We start from the raw sequence: 20,389 nt of genomic DNA, 5'->3' as shown, positions 1-20,389 counted from the left end.
CTCCAGTTCAGCAAGGCATCTGAGTTTATTCTCCTCTTTAATTTCAGACCATTCTGCAAGGAGCATCACTACAGCTTAACAGCTATAGTGTAATTAAGAAGCACACTGGGGACAAGACTCAGACTGCCAGTTTCACTTAGGAAAACTACAGGCTTGTTAGTCAAAGGGAAAAATTACAAATATTGAAGGAGAAGATCCTTCTGCCAAGCTTTAATTGACTGAGCATACCAAGACTCCGTGTATAGTCCATGGCAAGAAGCAAACATCTCTGGGGAGGCATTCATGTCACTTACCTTAGATACCCATCTGGGATGAAATAATCATGAGTTCCAAAATCACACTCTTTTCTTTAGTGACACAGAAATACAGATCTAATGAAAACAAATCTTTATGATCCCTCTCTCCTCTTCTTCTGGTTTCTTTCCTCCACAACTTGTCCATTGATTTGTAGAGACATTCTTCTACAAAGCAGAGCCTTTTGGCTTTTCTCTCTGCTCTTGCACATGACGCCTTCCAGACCATGGTGTCTTGCTGGTTGGTGTGGAGACGACACATGCTCAGTCAGCCTTTCACCTGTGTTTCCCCAACAGCTCCTGAGAAATCCTTTCTTCTATAACCTGCATGTCCTTTAACTGTGTGACCTTCTGATCATCTTCATCAGACACAGCTGATATCTGTTATTTATTTGTCTCTCCACTCTGGACTAGGTAGGAAAAATGGGTTTGTTCTAGACAGAATCCAGCTTTTTGCCCCAGTGGGCTGCATTTGAATGCCCCATCAGGAAGATGATGAGTTCCTATCATTAGCCTGTCTCAGGTGCAAGATCCTCTCCCAGCCCTTCCTCAGCTTCTTCTCCAGTAAGGAAGGAAAAAATGCCACATAATTCATCCACGTTCCGTATTCAAAATGGATTTATACGAGAATCTCCAGTGCAAAAATGTTAAGAGCTCCATACGCAGAATTCCCAGACATGAGCGCCCAACAGCGCATGGTGCTCTGAGGCTTCACAGCACCAATTAAACTCAGGCTTCTCCAAATAGCTCCTTATATGCACCTCTTCACCCTTGGGCACCATTTAACCACTTTCTTGGATGCTACAAGGAAAACCAAGCAGTAGATTTAGCCATTTCCAAAAAATCCTTATTAAAGCACTCAGTAATATTTAACTCAAGCTGCAGGATATTACAGACTGTTTTGCTTCCCACCTTCACAACAGGACCTAGAGGTTCAGTCCTACTAATTTCAAACTCCTGCTGAGCTATATGGCAAAATAAGACCCTTAGTTGGGCTAATTCAAAACGTAATGTAAATTATCTTTTTATACAACATGCTAGCATTTATTAATTAATATATGTACATTAGAGTCTTCCCCAGGAAGTATTGTTTGGAAACTTATTAGCAGGTAAGAAGTCATGCAGTTCTCTTTTAAATTGCTCTTTTCCTTCCTTGCCCTGTGCCACAACCACACAAGAAGGATGACGCTTAATAGCTCCTGAACGTTCCCCGTTTTTCCAGTGCATCGCGATTGCAGAGACACCTGCTCTGGATGACTCTGTGTCCGTCCATTGTGGATAGGCCTCAACAGGGCTCCATGTTTTTCACAAATCACTGCTGGTTACAAATCATGTGTGGTCGAAAGCATGTTGGGGTACCAGGACAAATTCGCAGAAGGGTTTATACTACCTATAGCATCCGTGTCTTTTTTACTCTTTTCGAAGATATGGGTTTCTGCTTTTTATTGATCATTTTTGAAGCCTGTAACATTTTTAAGAGTTCATTGTTGTATTAAAAACCCAGTTTCGTAAGTCATGTAGAGATATGGAAGCAGTGGTGAAAGGGTAACAGTAAAATGGAAAAAAAAAAAAAAGGAGGTTTAAAGAAAAGTAATTAGTACTGGACTGTGTCACGTGACTTTCTAAAAGGTCACAGATGTAACACCAAAGCAAAACTAAGTGTGTAAGACAGAAAGGCTTATGCCCCTTGAACTACTGAAGAGACCAATCTCACAAATTTCTCCCTTGGAGTCACAAGTTGGCCTTAGTCTGCAGGTGTTTGCATGAGATATGTCAGGCTGCCTGGATGTAGTGGGCTCCAGCACAAGTGGATTTGGGTTTATCCATAAACATAAGATCAGTAATGGGTCTCAAGCTCCTTAGTACTATTCCCATCTCTCAGCTGTATCGTGTTTGCAAAGAGGACACTGCGGGCGCAAACGGCGTGTACCTGAATTTATGCAAACTTCAGTGAGCTGAAGATGCGTTTATTTGTGTGGCCCTGCCTCTCTGATCTCCCTGTGCTTCTACAGCAGCACCTTGTAAGATAAAACAGGAGCGGGTTCCCTCGCTAAGCCTCTCACCTTGCGCTGATACAAGCAGCGTTCCCCACGGGTACCGGGTGACCCCAGCCTGTCCCTGCCACCATCTACACCGCGCCGACGCCTTTTTCTTGCAGGATGGCTCCCTGCCAAAGGAGCAGAACTGCCTGCTGTGCCGGGCACTGACGCTGTAATAGCCGCGTACGCAAGCAAAAAGCATCCTCTTCTCTTCCTGTTTTGATATCCCATCACCGGTGCGTGGGGGCAGGCATTCTTGCAAACTTTGCATTGCGATTAGTAACAGCCGTAGCATCCACAACTGCAGGCAGCTTCCAGGCAGTATTCCCCTGTAAGGGATGTCTGTCTTTCCAGGAGCTTGCCTACCACATGCCTGTGGCTAAAATGCTTTGGAGAAACAAGGGAGTAGCTTTTGCTCAAAACCAAATCCACTCAGCCACAATCATCTTATTTTGCCTAAAAACAAAGGCAACACATTCAGAGTCTTAGCCCGTTTGCTGTTGTTTCAGCTTCATTACCCAATTGTCTTCAACGGTGCTTGGCTTAACTGCCTGGACCTAGGTGAAGCTGGTCCACACTGAAGTCAGTTATCTCTGCAAGAAAAGATTCAATATAAAATCTCTGCCTTTGGCTTTTCTCGGCACTTGCCCTTTCACTTACAAAGCTTGTTTACGGTGCAAACGATTTACAGAAGCCTGACAGCAGTTCAACAAGGTGAAAAGCAAAAGGCAGAAGAACTCCACGTTTTTGTCATGTCACAAACATGATAGAACAACAAAAACAATTCCATTTTCTGCTTTCTCCTTTCAGTAGTGATAAAGTCAGATCTCTGAGGAGGTATTACTGTGAAACTAACACTTAAAAATGTGCCTGTGAGGCTTTTTTCCCATTGTTTTCCCTTTAAAATTAAGTTTAAAAGTACATTGGGGATTCAATAATATCTATAATTGTGTCTCTAGATTTCTGCCTCTCTGAGACTTGCTTCTTCATGTCTTTTAGTCCAAACCCAGCTCTGGTGTAAGGACGTGCAGCTCTCTCATATCTTCCATGAAGCCGCACTTACACAGCCAGACGCGCCAAGGCAAACATTTCGGGAATGCATCCCCCCTGCAATTACCTCCTTCCTTCCAGACCGGCTGCTCAGTGCCAGGGTCTCTTCTCCCCCGCTCCCCACAGTGATTCTGTTTGCTGGTGCAAGGAGCAGACCAGAAGGTGAGCCACAACACCGTGCCCCAGCACGCGGGTCCCTCACCTCCCATGTGGTTCATGCTGACTGGTATCGTCATGTGCCTGACATGATGGTGTCCCACCTGGGGTGAAGAAGGCATCTCAGCAGTCCCAAATAAGTCTTCTGGAAGTCCGGTAACTCCTGTCTGTCAAGCAGAACCAGCTGAAGGGAAAGTGATATCAAGCCTGACCAATATATTGGGATGCCTGCAGCAGAAGGAGCTACTACTCAGTTGTTACCCAGATTACTATTTTTACCTTTTTTCTTTCTTTTTCGCCCCATAAGCCCCAGCACCAATTCTATCCAGAATATGCCACACAGAGGGCAAAAGAGAGGGGAAGGAAGAAGATTGTTTTCTGGCTGACAGGCAGAAGCAGGTCCAAGCTGGTCTTTTGGAACATTTTTGACCCAAAATGTAAACCTGTATGCCTGATTCCAGCTGAGGGACACAGATGTCTCTCCAGGTAAGACCTGGGCATGCCTCTGAGAAGATAATAGGTCTATGACCGAGCTTGAAATTGCAAGTGTATACAACATCACTGAAAATTCTTAAGAAAATCACTAACGCTCACATACAGCTGCGCTTCCACTGTTGAATCCACAAAGACCAAACCTGGGACTCTGCTCATACTTACCCCTCTAGTCTGTGTCAAAACTGTGTATCAGTGGGTACCCCACGAAACAGTGCTGCAACCGATAAAGCCTGTTTCGTATGACTGGCTGTTAGCCAGCATGCCACTCGGTCAGTCACCAGAGTCTACTAACGTCCTCCATATGGGAAATAAAAAAAGCAAACCAAGATCTGTTTTTGCAGGAATTGTGTGCAACAGCAGAATTTACTGACAAAGAAGATGGCACCAGAGCAAAATGCATTTCCAACCGTGTCCTCTGTGCTAAACCCTCTTCTTGCCCAGGAAACTGTAAAGGAGATTTTAAAAGATGTCAAGAGAAAGATCTTTTTTTTTTTTAAGTTGATTTCCATTTGGAGAGGCATCCACTGACTTTCTGTTGGGTTGGTTAATGATCCTAAATTGTTCTGAGGCAAGATTAATCTCTTGGCCCAAATGTTATTGTGGGCTATTTATCATAAGCCAAATGAGAACAGCTTCACATAGCACCTTAGTCTGAGGATGGTCTTTTGACTTCAGTAGGTGTGGTACACCTCGGTGGGCTCAGGATATTACAAACTGCCCTAGAAAACGTCTGTTACAATGCAAATCTCTGAAGTTATGTGGAGTAAAAAGAAACAATGACACAAATGCAAAAGGGCAGATTAATTGAGCAAATTATTCTGCTTCCTCTCTCTGCTATGGGTTTACTGGAGGATTTGGGCAAAACCCTTCACCAGCACTTATTGTTCCTCCCTCCAAAATGAAAAAAAGTATTACTTGCCCTCTGCAGAGATGGGTCTTAAGAGAGGTAAGTGAGGAAAGTTCACAAAATGTGCTGAAATCCCCAAGTGACAGGGTTAGAAAAGTATTATTAGCTGCAGTCACCTAATTATTTATTCTGTTCAAAGAACGAGAAGGACCACATCTTCAAAGGCATCTCAATTTGTCTTTCTCATTGGACAGACCCCGTTAAACAGCAAATCTCATTCGTGTGCCTTTCCTCACTTGGATTCTGTGTTTCTCCTCAATGGAAGTAAAAGTCTGGCAAACATATTTGCGTTTCATAACAGCAGCTCCCAACTTCTGCGGCAGCCACATGCCAGCATGGGGGTGAGGAGGGGAAGTGCGGGCGGGGGATCGCTGCTCCGTGCCCCCGCTGCGCCCGGTAGAGAGAAAGGATTTGCTTTTCTCCCTTTTCCTCCTGCGGGAAGAATCCCGGGGGCGGGCTGGGAAAGGAATCCTGGTCACTGCTGGAACGGAGAGGGGGACGATGCTCATTCATTCACCACCCTCTGGGCAGGGTTAGCGCTCGCCTAGTGCTTAACCCGTTGAGCCACGCACTCTTTCTCTGCCTGGTGACCCAGCCAGATTCTTTGCTCCCTGGTCCTGGTGTCAACTGGAAGTAACGTGACATCAAGACTACAACTGGGATGCTCTCCTCTACACCAGGTTTATGCATCCCACCTCCCCCCCAGCCTCACTATCTCTTGTGTCCCTGCAATGCCCTGCAGGTTGGCCCTACATGGCCAGGAAATATTATAATTCACACAGATAATACCCTGTGTAAGATGGGCCTCAACGCATTTAAGCCTAACTCTCAAAGTTATTCTAGTACCCACCCGGGTGACCCATCAGTGATATCTAGTGATGCTCCTGGCTTAGGGCTCTGCAAAGTCAATGGCAATTTCTGAATCTTGCTTTCTTGAGAAAATAAGGCTTGCATGGTCACACTGGTTTTGCACAGGGTGGTGTGTATGTATGTGCATACCTGTGTGAAAGAGAGAAATACTAATTCCCCTCTACCCTGCCTTTTCCTTCTGAACTCGTTAACACTTTCAGCTCAACCCAACAGTAATACACAGTGTTCAAAGCCATCCTGATTCCTGCATGTTTCATGGAGAGAGGCAAATGACAGAAGAGACAGATCTTTCTGGGGGTGCCCTAGCTGATAAGCTGGCTACAGACTGCGCACACCCACCAAGAGATGCCAGAGAAGTTACCTGAGATGGCAAAACACCCCAGCTCCCGCCTACATTCTGCTCATTGCTTGAGCTCTACTATACGCCAGAGGATCCAGACAAAAGACACAGTGCAATAGAACATCAATTTTTTTTTAAATCTCAGCGCTATCAGAGAAATTTATTAGCTTTTCTTGAAGCAAGCACCTTTTCTGAAAAAAAAAAAAAAGTTGTAAAGCTGATTGTTTTGAGGGTGACTGTACCTTGCTACATCTGTTTCAGGACAGACTGGAGCAGTGGTACCACTCTTTTCTGATTCTATTTATATCGTTGTGACATTAATTGATGTTTATTGGCAAGACATCAGCTTTCTTCCTATCTTGCTACTTTTCCTTGAATCAAAATCCCAACCAATCATTTTGCTTTAAATAAAATAAAATAAAATGCAATCACAAGTTAGTAGAATTGATTTGTGGATAAGATTGCTAGTCTGGGGGGAAAGGAGTGGAGATATTTTCCTATGAATCAATTTCTTGGGCAAAAATAAAATAAAATTAAATTAAATTTAAAAAGCAGCTGAAAAAAATCTAAGGTCCAGTGTAATTTCTACTGGCTGGATAGATGTAAGTGGTAAGGCATTATACAGCTGCCGAAGCGAGTAAGCTATATAAATAAGTAGCTTTTAGAAGACTGGAGGACTGGGAGATGTGTGCAGAAGAGCAGAATCATGATGTTTTGATACTAACAATATCCTGCTTCTCCGCTGGGCTTTTTCTGTTTTGCAGCAGAAAATTCAGCAACAACTTTTTGTGTCGGATATTAATAGATGCTGTCTTCCTACACAAGTGGTGGCATTTAGAGGTTGCAACACAAAAAGGCATTGGTGAAGGGAGTGTTTTGGTTAGTCGATGCCTGTGCATTGTCCTCTTCCTCTGACAGCCATTAGTTTCAGCTTCACAGGATACTTCAACTCAGAAACGGTATGCTGTCTTTTTAACCACTTATACCAGTATGAGATCTTACCTGCACCGCCATTTATACCGTCATCAATACCAGCAGTGAACTTGAGACACTCTGGTTATTATGATTCCTGTCCCTTATGGCTTTGAGACATACGTATTTCTACTAATGTCTCAAAATCTTTGTAGGAATCTTGACATTTTTACAGATTTGCTAACATCAGAGTCACAAGCGGGATCTTCAGTGTCGAGTATACATTTTGGGATCCACAGCCGAAAAGCAGTGTGCAAGATCACAGTAAGAATAATATGTTGTGCTGTGTACAAGCAATCAGATTATTAACCCAATTCAGCTTCAGCAGGAAGCGTGAATTGTCAGGAACTCGACTGAATTTGGAGGAATAACTGGAATGGATGCCATTGCAACAAACATGAAATCTGATCCTACGTCTGTCTGTATTCTACCATGTTTAAACTTTAATTCAAAACTAATAGTGGTGTAACTAATGATTTCGGTTAAGAGATTTTTGAACTCCTCCATTCCACTGACAAATTGCTAAATTGGATTTATGCACCAATCTTGAAATGGATCATTCCATTTAATGGTTGATTTGTCAAGAAAAGTACTGATTAATGTGCCTTCTAGATCCGAAAGGATTTTGATATATTTTCCTTTGGCAATCTTAGTGGGAGAAGCTCAGGTACATGTCAAAATGCATCTTTGGTTTCCTTTCACACATGCTAATAGTTGATAAGGCCTGTTGTAGGGTACAACCCCCTTACTAGAGTACAGACTTATAATACGTCTTTCTCTCTGCATTTTGGTTTGCTGTTTCACCTGATCATGTAAAATCAACAGGGTGAGACGCTACAGCGGGCAGCAAAATGGCCAGAGATGCCCATCCGGCTTAGGGGGCCGCAGCAGCCAGGGGATACTGTTGAAGCAGCATCCATTGCCCCAACAACGTCTCTGACCCATAGGATAGACACAGCTGCTCCTGCTGCCCACGGGGGCTGGAGGGCTGGGAAGTCAAGTAAAAGGGAACGTTGTCTTTGATGTTAGTGACTCAGTATTTCGTCTTCATGGAATACTTGTATTTCTGTTTACAGAATTAAATAAGGGAAGATAAATCAAAATGAAATTTCAATTTTGTTACAAAAATTAAATAAGATATCGACACATTTAAACTGTTTGATAGTGTCACTTTAAGAAAGCAAAAGCCTGGCTAGCCTTCAAGTTCTATTAAGTTGTTTCAAGTTGATCAAGATCTCTTTTCGTTGCACAGCAAAACTCCTTTTTGAAACTTCTGCAGAATTTTATGCTGCCTTTTTTTTGTTGCCTTTTAATTATTTGTATAACCCGTCTCTCTTCTCTGACTATCTCTTAGCTGATTATTTCAACTTGTCTTAGTCACATTCACCCTACGGTCTGATACTGCAACAATCGAGGCAAGCATATAATTTGATGTGCTGGAGTTGCTCCATTGACAGTCTCAGAGCTAATGGGAGTAAATTAAGTTCGTGCAGAAGCTTTACATGATCCAGATCTAAAATACCCCCTAGTGCAATCAATGTGTCTGTGAGTGCTTGATCCTTTTATTTCAACATAGATAATCCTACAGCTTGTTTGCGATTATGTTTTATCTGTTTTGAATTGTGCTGTTACTATTCAGTTATCATAAATAAGTTACCATTGTCTCCTAAGCATCTTGAATTATCACCTTCTCTTTCACCTCCCATCCCTAAGACCTTGGAAAAGGATTGTGGGGGGAGATGAAGGGAAAGATGATCGTGTGTCTGACCATCTAGTCACACAAAATTTCCCTAAAGTCTAGTTTGATTTCCATAATACTGAGGCTGCATTGTTTTGAATTTTTAATTATTTATTACAGTCATCAGAGTGTGGCAATGTGACTGACCTATTGCTTTTTAATTATTTTGGTTGCTTTTGATACTATTAACCATGACATTTTGCTGATCCGGCTGCATTCTTCTTTTAGTTTTGGCCCTGAGACCATTCAATGTCCGTGTCCATCTCTGTCAACAGAAAGTCAGCTTCTTCTTAAAAGATCACTTTTGTCTGATGGTATCTGTTGCAAAATATGATTTAGTCCTCATCTCCAACTTGTGGATGAGAATTTGGGTTAGATTTTCTCCTGACACGGTATAGATTCCTGGCTCCAATAAAACACTGGTATCTGAGGGTTTTTTTAATCTTGCTTCCACATGAGAAGGAACACATGATAATTTCAATAAAGGAACGTCATCAAGACAAGCTTGTATTAGTAGTCACATGCTTATTACAAAAGCTCATTATCTTTCCTCCATTTTCTGACTAGGGGGGAAGAGCTTTGAAAGGAGGCAGGTTCCCCAGTTACTCCTGAAAACCCCTGAGAGCTCGGTACCGCCACTCCCAGGTGTCTGTTGTTATTCAATGCGTGGGTCATGCTCTTGTTCTGCCTGGTCCCACGACTGTTATCAGCCCTTTCTACAAACACCTGTAAAATTCAATATCCTTTACACAGGACTTTATCAACCAAGTGGAAAAAAGACAAGAGCTGGAAGAAACTGGGCTGTGCTGGTGGGGTAGAACAAGCTTTTGAAAATCACTCCCATTTCCATAGCCAACCACTGAAAATGAAAGCCAGAACATGATGCTTCCCTCTGGGACTGTGTGGCTGAGACTGAGCTCATGAGGCATCTCTTCCTCTCTGGCTCATGCAGAACCACCACCTGGTTGCAAAACCTGGATCAGTTTTCAATTAACTGTTGCTGTGTGTTCATTTAAAATTTGTTCTTTCAGTTTTCGTGGCCTTGCAGTCTTAGAAAAGAAGGTCTGAAAGAAAGATTTGAAAGAGAAAAAGGAGAAGGCCTTATGGATCAATATAAGGACCTCCAGAAAACATAGATCTCCACAAAGCCTTTGGGGTGTGACTTCTCTAACCAAAAAGCAATGTTTCTCCTCAGTTAGGATATGAATTCAGCCTTTGCTCATGTTCTGCAAGCCGTCGATTGGTATCTTTTAAAATAATTTTAAAAGTAATGTTCAAAATGCTGGGTTTAATCTGGTGAAACCTTCAATTTATTCCTCTTTTGAAGGGCACCCATTGAGCCCTAAAAAGTAGAATCACAGAATCATAAAATGTGTTGGGTTGGGAGGGACATTTAAAGGTCACGTAGTCCACCCCCCCTGCAGTAAGCAGGGACATCTTCAACTAGGTCAGGTTGCTCAGAGCCTCATCAAGCCTAGCATTGAATGTCTCCAGGGATGGGGCCTCCACCACCTCTCTGGGCAACCTGTTCCAGTGTTTCACCACCCTCATTGTAAAGAACTTCTTCTTCATGTCTAATCTAAACCTACCCCGCTCTAGTTTACAACCATTGCCCCTCGTCCTATCTCTACATGCCCTTGCAAACAGATCCTCCCCAGCTTTCTTGTAGGCCCCCTTCAGGTACTGGAAGGCTGCTCTAAGGTCTCCCCGGAGCCTTCTCTTCTCCAGCTTGAACAACCCAAACTCTCTCAGCCTGTCCTCATAGCTCCAGTTATGAGGTGCTCCAGCCCTCTGAGCATCTTCGTGTCCCTCCTCTGGACCCACTCCAACAGGCCCATGTCCTTCTTGTGCTGAGGGTTCCAGAGCTGGACTCAGTACTCCAGGTGGGGTCTCATGAGAGCAGAGTAGGGGAGAGAATCACCTCCCTCGACCTGCGGGCCACGGTTCTTTCGATGCAGCCCAGGATGCAATTGGCCTTCTGGACTGCAAGCACACATTGTACTCTTCTTAAACCAAACACCTGAACAATTGTCCAGAGCTGCCCCAACTTCTCCCTTCTCCTGCAGGCACTGCCTGAAACCTGGTTGAACCAGGTACTCGTATCATTTAAAAGCACTGGCAGGACATAAGAAAACTTCTCAGACATAGAATGCTGCTGAGCTGGTTAATGCATTGACTATATTAGTGATTGTGTCATGTCTAAATCCCAATTCCTTTAAGAAAACCAGTGTCTCAAGCCGATTTTCTGTGGACTTTCTGACAGTGGGGAAAATACTGAATGTAGACTTTGAATTTTCCTTGTCCTAAATGTTCTTCCATGTTTCATTACCATTACATTTCAGAACACCAAATGCTTTTTCTCCTCTTTGTGCTAAGTATGAATATTATTTCAATGTGCATTTTTGCAGGGGAAGAAAGGGAAAACTTTCAACTCAGCCCTATCATCACTGCCAGCTCCATGTGTCTGCTGTTCTGCTGGAGAAAACACGTTAAAATGAACCCTCGAATTCAACAACTGTGGAAGGAAAGCAAGACACGAGTGATGTCTGACATGGTTAGCGCAATGATATCATTATTTACCAGTGAAGAATTAGTGAGGTTATGGATGAATCATTATGAAGTGTGTGTTTTGAGCCATTTCCCACTCATATATGGTGATTGCTGATAAAACATCAGCATCAGTGATTACTGCAACCTTTACTTGCAACACCGTCTCCGCACTACAGAATACCATTATTGTTCAATATGAATTAAAAGTTGATGAGCAGTCAAGCGTAGAAATAAGAATGTGTTATATCCCACTTAGCCAAAAAGCACAAAATACCAAATTTTGCCTTATAAACAATGCACGTTCCTAGTCGAACTGGATCAAGACTTCAGCTGCTCCAAAAGAAAAGCTATCACATGTTTCATCACAGCATAATGAACTCCAACCTGTTGCATTGGTTTTACCCCCAGTCCCTGCATAGAGTCACGTAGACCTCAGTATACGGGCAGATGATGGTACATAGTCCCAAGAACTTATTTTGCCTTTTGCATTCTGTCTCATATAAAAATATATTGAATATGTCTATCTTTCACAAAGTCATTGGTTCCATTTTTTTTTAGCTTGCTTTGTTTATAGTAAAAGCACCTGCTCTAAAGCAGAGAAATGCTTATGGAAATTATAAACTGTAGAACATAATTTCCTAACAACCCAGTATTTCACAACACTTACCAGATATCCATACACATGAAAAAATAAAGAGAAAGGAGGAGCGTAAAACAAGAGACAGTAGTGTTAATGAAAACACCAAGGCAGTAAAGCACAAAAGGGACGAAAGAGCAAGAAACTACTCTGTGCTGTGCTGTCATTACCGACTCTAAAACGGTTTGCCCATTCGAGGCTCACAAAAATATTGTAGCACTCGACCCACATAGTTCTTCCCACAAATCTGTGTGAGCTTACCTGGCATTTTTCTAAATCAGTTTTAAAGGAGAGGTATTTATAAATCTTATTATATCTACTTCCAGAAGGTTAGGGCAGCACACAAATTCTCAGATTGTTAGTGACAAGTCCTTCTTATTACCGAGATTTCCAAACTATGAAGAGATATGACTGAATGCTAAAAGCACGCTATAGTCATGCCAGATTTGTATAATCACTCTGCTCCTGTTGGACCGTTCTCTTCTAATATTGCTTTCTGCGTTAGTTCTTTTCTGATTGTGAATACACACACACACATTCCCTTGGAAACAATTAAAAGTGAATCTGTTCACAACAGCCAGATGTTAGCTATTAATACAGAGGAAGAAAGAAAAAGCTATTGAAGATGCTACTGCTAGGTTCCTTGCAGGTCTTTTGGTTTACAGGAATTCACAGAAGATGCAAACTCACAGCTATTCCAGATCTGTTTGAAATACAAAGGTTTTATTAAATTTCAGGGGGGAGAAAAAGCAGTCCCAATCAAGCCCATGGGAATTTTTCCATTGGCTGCGCTCTGCCAGGACTTCAAATGGGTATTTAACCTGGCAAAGAAATGAGTAGAGACGATTGCAGGATTTCCTCCCGTTTGAACGTTCTCATTAGACGAGGCCTCGGTGACCTCTAGGTTGATGGGTTGTTCCAATGTTTAATTGCTTTGACCTTCGGGGAGTTTCTTTTCATGTCCAACATAACCTTAGGTTTTTTTAGTTTAATGTGACAAATTACTTCATAAAAACAGCCCTGGATATTTTCATTAATTCTGGACAAATTGTGTTACACATAAAAGATGTCTTTTTCACAGATGCTGTAACCATGCCAAATAGTCTCGTAATTGTTCCTTTTTAGCTGCTTCGGTATATGTCGATACATATTTAGAGTAATTGGTGTGCTTTATAGGAGTATATAAATGGTGGTGTAATTCTAAGAAGGGTAAGACCACAAAAGCACACAATTTTGACCCCCTACTCAGTAAACTGAGCCTTTCCAAGGGCCACATTTTCTGAAAATGAACCACTTCTTCTGAGAAGGGAGCACAGTCCCTCCACAATGCCACTATGACGCTCTCAGAGCCACAGCAGGAGCCGTGGTGGTGGTGCAGAAAAGGTCCTGGCTGGCTCGAAACCAGCCCTGCCCAACTGGGAGCTGGGTCTTCCACATCTGTGAGAGCCTGCAGAGAGGTCCAGCTGCTCCAGAGCTCTGGAAGTGCCACCTTCATCTGCTTTCCATACAAGTCAGGTATCAACGTCCCCTGGCACCCCAGGCCAAAGCATGCCAAGAAAAGCATTTCAGAGTCAAAGCACACAAGGTTGTGGAAGGTTTTCCTGATTTCTCCTTCTAAACGAAGAGCATGGAGTCACACTGGAAGTCGCCGCGTACCACACGACGTGCCTCTGTTGTCTCATCCCGGCTGACACCCCTGCGAAGGGAGAAGGACCTGCTCCCTCGCGGTAAATCCGAGACAGCCAAATTTCCGCCTGCCACAGACCGGCCTCTTCATTGACACAAAGGGCGCTTATGCCAGCCTGCACGTATGGAAATGAGACAGTTAGCTGCGGGGTTTACACATGCGGATCCCCATTTGCAAATGTCACCTGTGAAAGACAGAGGCCACTCCAGAAAGTACAAAGCTCGGGATTGTTTAGGCAGAATGGAAAATGACACCCCAGCATTTACAATGGGATTTTTATTATCAATGTCACAGATATGATACTTGCTACTGACATGCTTGAATTAGAAGAGACAAAGTAAACTGTTAGAAAGAAGAGGCCATTGAACTAAATACAAGTGTAACCCGCATGCTTATATTGCAGCATTCGATTTCCTCTTAAGTCTCAGGAGGAGGGGGGAGACAGCAAAGGGGAGACCTGTGTTTCAGCGGAAATCTCTTGTGTCTACACAGGAGGGTAGGGCCTCTCCAAAAAGCAGACAAAGAGCCAGAAACAGGCAGTTATGAGAGCTTTCGTTATGGAAGAGGAGCTTTGCAATTCCCACTCGCTTCCATCCCAATGCAGATCTCTGCGAAGCTGCAAGTGGGGAAAAAGTCAAAAATATAGGAGTTGGAAACCTCCCTGAGGACTGAGCAGCTGACAATATGTCAGGGCCAAAAGCTATGTTTGCTATGTCCTAAGCAGACCACTGTTGATACAGGTTTTGGATCTCCAGATTCATAAGAACCCAAGGAAATGGTCGCCTCCTTCCTCAGAGCCTGAAATTGGCCATAAGAACCCATAGGCTTCTTTTCCTTGGAGAGGTTTGGATGGGAGCTGGGCTGAGAAACTGGGCAATCCAGGTGGTACTCACACACCCATTTGGTTTTAGGGTGTGTTGGAAAGACAAAGTAACTGGTGCCGTATGGTGAAAACGGGAGAACGGGGAAGTTTCTCAACATGTCGTCCAAAAAGGAGAAGTGTCATTGGTCCCTCTAAGCTTTGTAGCAACTGTATATAATATGAGCTATGTTGGGGGTGAGTAGGTTTCATCTCTACAGGTTTTTTTTCTTTTAAGGAAATAGTAGTATTTTAAAAGCATGTCTATTATTGATTGCAGACCGTGTTTGTGTTAAGTGCTTCATTCCCCAAGTTTGGCCCCTGAGGGCTTTTAGGATCATAGCTCAAAGGATTGACAGACAGACACATATAGATTATGAGATGTCTTGGAAGGCCAAAAATCCGGTCCCTCCTTCTGCAAAGCTGTGTAAAAATGAAAGAGTTCAGCGGAGTTATCCATACTAAAACCTCGGTGGCTCCATCCCACTCAAAGAGCCTCTCTAAACCCTGTGCTCTCAGGTATAAGAAAGAACAGCGAAGTAAGCCACTGTGTGATTCAAATATTCCTAAGTGGTCACTGAAACACCCTCCTCTTGGCCACCAGACCGCATTCTTCAACTCTGTTTGCTGCAGTATAAAACACATGAGGTCATTTTTATCGCAAGTCTTATGAATAGAGACTGGAATTTTCTACAAGGTCTTCTTTTCTTATCCCCCCTTTCTCCCCCCTTTAAAAACAACTCCCAGCTCTCTAGTACAAGAGGGTTCACTGTCTGGGAGCTTCCTGCCCATGATACCTATAGCCTTAGAGGGGACCTGGTGGCCCCGCCGTGTCCGCGGAGCAATTTGCCAGCTTACCTGGAAGCAACCTGATCTCCTCCTCCTGCCACCCTGCCTGGTGTCATCTAGCGACAGCGGGAGATTTAGAAATGTCGGGAATAACAGGTGCCATTTTCCTCCGAAGCCAAAGTTTTATGTTAAGGAGGAGAAGTGAGTGATACATTGCAGGTATTTATAGCAATTAGATGCTGCCTGTAAAGAACATGAGCTCGTTGGGAGGAGCAGTGACTGAAAGGCAGGCAGACAGCTACTTGACGAAGCGGTGTTCGCTCGATGAAACTGTGCTCTCAGCATTTTTAAACAAAAAACAGCTCCTTTCAGGTGAGAGCCTTAGCGCTCAGTCTAGGAGGAGCACAAAGCAGGACTCTGATCCAGGCATCTTCCAATGCCTTGTATCCAAAACCTGGAGCTACCATTTTCTATTGTTTTGAGCCTGGATTTGAGAGTTTCATCACTCCTGTCCCTGGTCAACTATTTCTGCTGGTTTTGCCTTTTGCAGGATTATGCAGTATGTGCCAAAAACAGTATAAATGAGCAGTCCGTATACGTGAATTATTGGCGAGCCTATTAACGCTGCCTAGTCATACCAAGTAGAGACTTCTGTGTCCAACCATTTCTCACACGTCAGCAAGGTGAGTCTTGGGTGAGTCTTTTGGGTCACCAAGGACACTCTGGCTGGTCATCTCAGTCAATAGTAACCTATTCCTTGGAATCAATGACATTTCCACTAAAATGTTATGAGTGAAAAAGCACTTTAGAATGCAAATTCTTTGAGCTGACTCTACGTTTTTAAGTAAATAAAACAATTCTTAATTATTCAAATTATGTATTTTTGCTAAAATTTAGATTTTACTGACAATATCTCATTGGACCACACCAGTCTGAAATACATGGGGACTCTTTCAGTAAACAGAAGCTCGGGGCCTAATCCTGAAATCCTTCCTGACAGAAGGTTAGGGCTAATTTTCAGAATGCAAATAGCACTTTCTATTCTGCGTTTCGCTCTCTCAGTAGCTCCCTGAATTGAAGTCCTGCTGGAGCGAGAAGGAAGCCTTACCTAGAGAGCATGCCCCAGCTGGGATATATTTTGCAAGTTTTGCATACCATTATGAGGACCTAAATCGAGCCCTCCTGCAGCGGCGCAGAATAGGGAACTCCAACGTAGGAAAAAAAAAACACATTTAGATTCACCCAGATTTATATCCTTTGATCAAAAGCTGCCCCATGTGCTTATGAGAATCTCATGTAAATATCTGCAAAGTTACTCCTTTATCTGCTTTCATATTCCTCTGCAGAACAGCCTTTGCCAGGTTATCCACAGGAACTGGAGTTTCGTGGGCTGCTGAAATCGTGGCTCATACTGCTGAATATTAGTATCTCATTATCCTTGTTCTCATTAGGGATGTATCTACCCCTTGTTCCAGAGGCTGTGACCGTATTTTATCCCTTATTTATGCAATACCTATAAAAATGGGGTCCCGCTGCATAACTGGTCTCCCATCTGCCATGATAATGAAAAGTAGTATTTTTATTACCACTAGGTTTTACTTAGCTACGTCTTTCAAAGGACACTGCCAAGGTTGGGCCAAAGTTTAAATCTCACAGAAGCAGACTTTTACAAAACGTATGTCTGAATAGAAACCTTGCCATTGATTTTTTTAATTGCAAGTGAAAACAGTTGCATTTGATGAAATAACCATTCCCCTGAACTTTCCGCCCTAAACCTGAAAACCTAAAAGTGAAAGTGACTCAAACGCAGGCGAATCTGACTTCATTGATTTCTATTGTCCACGGTGAGAAAACACAACCAGTAAACAAAGCAGGAAGAGTGACAAGTAAATTGGATTTTTAAAAATTCTTTCACTTTTAATAATGTTAAGGTGGGATCTGTAGCACAGGTAAAGGCATATGGTTGTTTGCAACGTAGAAGCTGTAAGGTGACAGTGTCCCTTTAAATACCTTCCCGTTGTAATTTATTTGCTCCAGGAATGACGGCAGCAAGGTTCACACTGGAAATAATACTCGCGTCTGCTGAAGAAGTTAAATTTGTCACAAGCATCACGTCATTGTTCAGAGACACCTTTTGCTTTCAGGTAATACTAAAGCAAGTCTCTTCCCCCATCTGTTTCTCCCTCTGCTGGTGATGGAATTGTCCAGGTACCCACCTTGCATCCCAAAGGAATGCTTGGGCACACCCTGGCTCTCCCACCGAGGAAGGAAAATGAAGATTCAGGAGGCTCAGGTGTGGCTGAGCATGATGCCCTTCTTTCAGAGTTGCAGGGTTCCACATCCGAAGATGACAGATTCCCAGATGATGATGAAGATTCCCAGAGACTTTGGTGACACGACCCCCATGGGCCACCTGGGTCACAGCAGCTAGTGGGGAAATAGGCTCTCCTTCTTCCCCCAAGCCAAGGAAAACTCTGCCTGGCTGCCAGTCCCAGTGGTAATTTGGCCCTCGTTTTGCTCAGACCCAGCTTTTTTGGAAATCTGCCCCCAAGTTTTGCCAACGAGGAGCCTGAACCAAAGCGGAGCGAGGATGTCAGGACCTGGCGTGTCGTGGTGAGGCACGTCCATGATTTAAGCTGATCAAAACTGCCACTGTGGGATACAAACTGCTGTACCAAACTGAAAGTCTGAATCTTGTGCAAATTGTTTATATTGTTCGGGGCTTTTGTCATACTTTACATGTTATCACATTAAACGATGTTCCTGTAAAAATGTGAGGCTTTTCAATGGCAGAATTGTTTGTGTCATAAATGCCTGAATAAAGCAACAGCAAAAATCTGTAAACAGGGGAAAGCAACTGTCGTTGCTTCCATTCATCAACGTGTCTGGATAAAAGTCACCTTTCGTGTTTAATGTTTGCCCTTCGTATTTTCAAGTGTAAAAATTCAAGAAAAAAAAAATGCTGTGTAGCAGCTGGCCCATTTAAGGAGGTGATACATATTATTCAAATGATTACACGAATGGCTAAAGGTGATGCATTATTCCCTATTTTCATTTGTGCAGCATAGCTTCCGCGTGGTGATGAACTATGTCAACCAGGAACCTTGGCTGCCTTCTGTTGGAGAAAGCCCCTCAAAGATCTTTGATGTGACAATGAAACTGGGAAATATTACTGACTCACAGCCTTTAAGCAATCAAGAAGTGATCAAAGCAGTGACTCAAGAATTCAAGGGAAAAATTACATGCTCAGGGAAATGAGGAAAGCTTATTACCAACTGATATTCAATAGAACAGGCAACTGAAAGTCTAATTTTGTGAAATATGCTTTTAATTGTTATTCACCGACTTATCGTATATTACTTATGTAAAAAGCAGCTTTTAATTCCAAAAAGAATGAATGGCTCAAAATTCCAGTCATGAAAGTGTGGGGTGGAAACGCTCTGTCCCATTTCAGCTCTGTACGACTCCCACGTAAAATGCAGAGCAGAGAGATAGGCAGAGGTCTTCAGAGTTCACCTCCATAACCTCACCCTGTGAGCCATCAGCCTTGAGCAGATTTGTCCTCTGCTGGAAGGTGAAGGGCTGGTGAGGCCATCTGGGCATCATTCAGTGAAGTGCATACACCTCTGAATTAGGTGGGGGCCAAGCCCGAGTTCTGCTTGGAGGTTCTCTGCAGTTTGCTGTTGGCATGACCACGTCCCAGGCCACCTGCCAGTTCTGCAGGTAACAGCACACGCTCCACCTGGCGCCTGGGGGCAGCCTGGGATGTAAAGGCAAGACAGCTGAGGATGTGAACGGAAGACGGCATTTCTCTGGGGGGAACAGAGTGCAGCTTTCTTAAGCCTCCCTGTGCCACCTACTCTAGTCCATCTCACTCGGTGCCTGGTTTGGTTTGGATTTTGGTATGAAGGCATGCCTATTTTTTGGGGAAGTCTCAGACTCTTACAGTGTGGCCATTCAGGTAAAATGGTGCATGAAACACAAAGACAAAGCTCTGACCTCAAGTACAGAAGGGCATCTGGGGAAGCTCCGGTCAACTGTCCAAAGTCAGTAGCAGTTGGCCATCTAAACACTCCAGGGAGGCTCCTACAACACACGCTAATGTGTAGCTATGTTGCTGTGCTCTCCTATGTTCTACTCAAGTCTAATCACCGTGTTTCCCAATTTCTCACCGTGGCTGTGCCATGGGTGCTCACCACCCCACCCTTTCCCCGCTGCCTGGGAGCCCGGGTGTGCAGGAGGCACTAGAGTCAGTCACCCAGCCTGAATACCGCCAGCAAGGGGACACACTATGGAGCTCCTTGCAGCTGTGGCCACTGAGACAAGGTCACACTCCAGCAAGAACGTTTCCTTCACAGCCAGATTAGAGATGGTTTGGGGGAAATTCCTTTCACTCGATAAGCATCAGCATATTTTTGCCTTTGTTGAAAATACCAGTTTATTTGCCTGGGAAATTGTTCCCTCAGACTAGCTACATATAATTTTCATACACCTCGATGAGAAGTCTAACAACTAACTGATTTTCCGGCTGTCCATTGATTGCTTGTCAGGCGTCACTATATATAAAATACCTTGAATATGCCAATGATCAGGTAAAAATTGAAGCTACTTGTCTTGATGTTACATTCTATTCCCACTAGACTCTATTTTTTAAAAGATCTCAAATGCTGCAAAATGAGAATTGTACATTTTTAGTGAACGCTGAGAGGATGATCCATGCTGACAGGCATTCACTCGCTATCTGCCACAGGTAGCCCAGCATTACGGTATAAAGCTTCAGGGCACTGAAAGGATTTGATCTAATCTTATATTATAAGAAGTATCCAGCATTGTACATTCTCTTTTCCTACACAGACACTTATGTACAGCCTAAGGGCCCAATCCTGCTCCTCTTGAAATCCGTTGGAGTTTTTGCCTTTGCTTCAGTGGCAGAGGGAGAGGCAGCAACTTTTGTAAGGGAATTAATGAATGATGGCTGGTCTTTCAGTCTTTCCATCCAAATCCTTC

The sequence above is a fragment of the Rissa tridactyla genome, chromosome 3, assembly GCF_028500815.1.
Source record: "Rissa tridactyla isolate bRisTri1 chromosome 3, bRisTri1.patW.cur.20221130, whole genome shotgun sequence".
Taxonomy (NCBI): domain Eukaryota; kingdom Metazoa; phylum Chordata; class Aves; order Charadriiformes; family Laridae; genus Rissa; species Rissa tridactyla.
The sequence above is the reverse complement of the archived record's forward strand: the minus strand, read 5'-3'. Positions refer to the sequence as shown.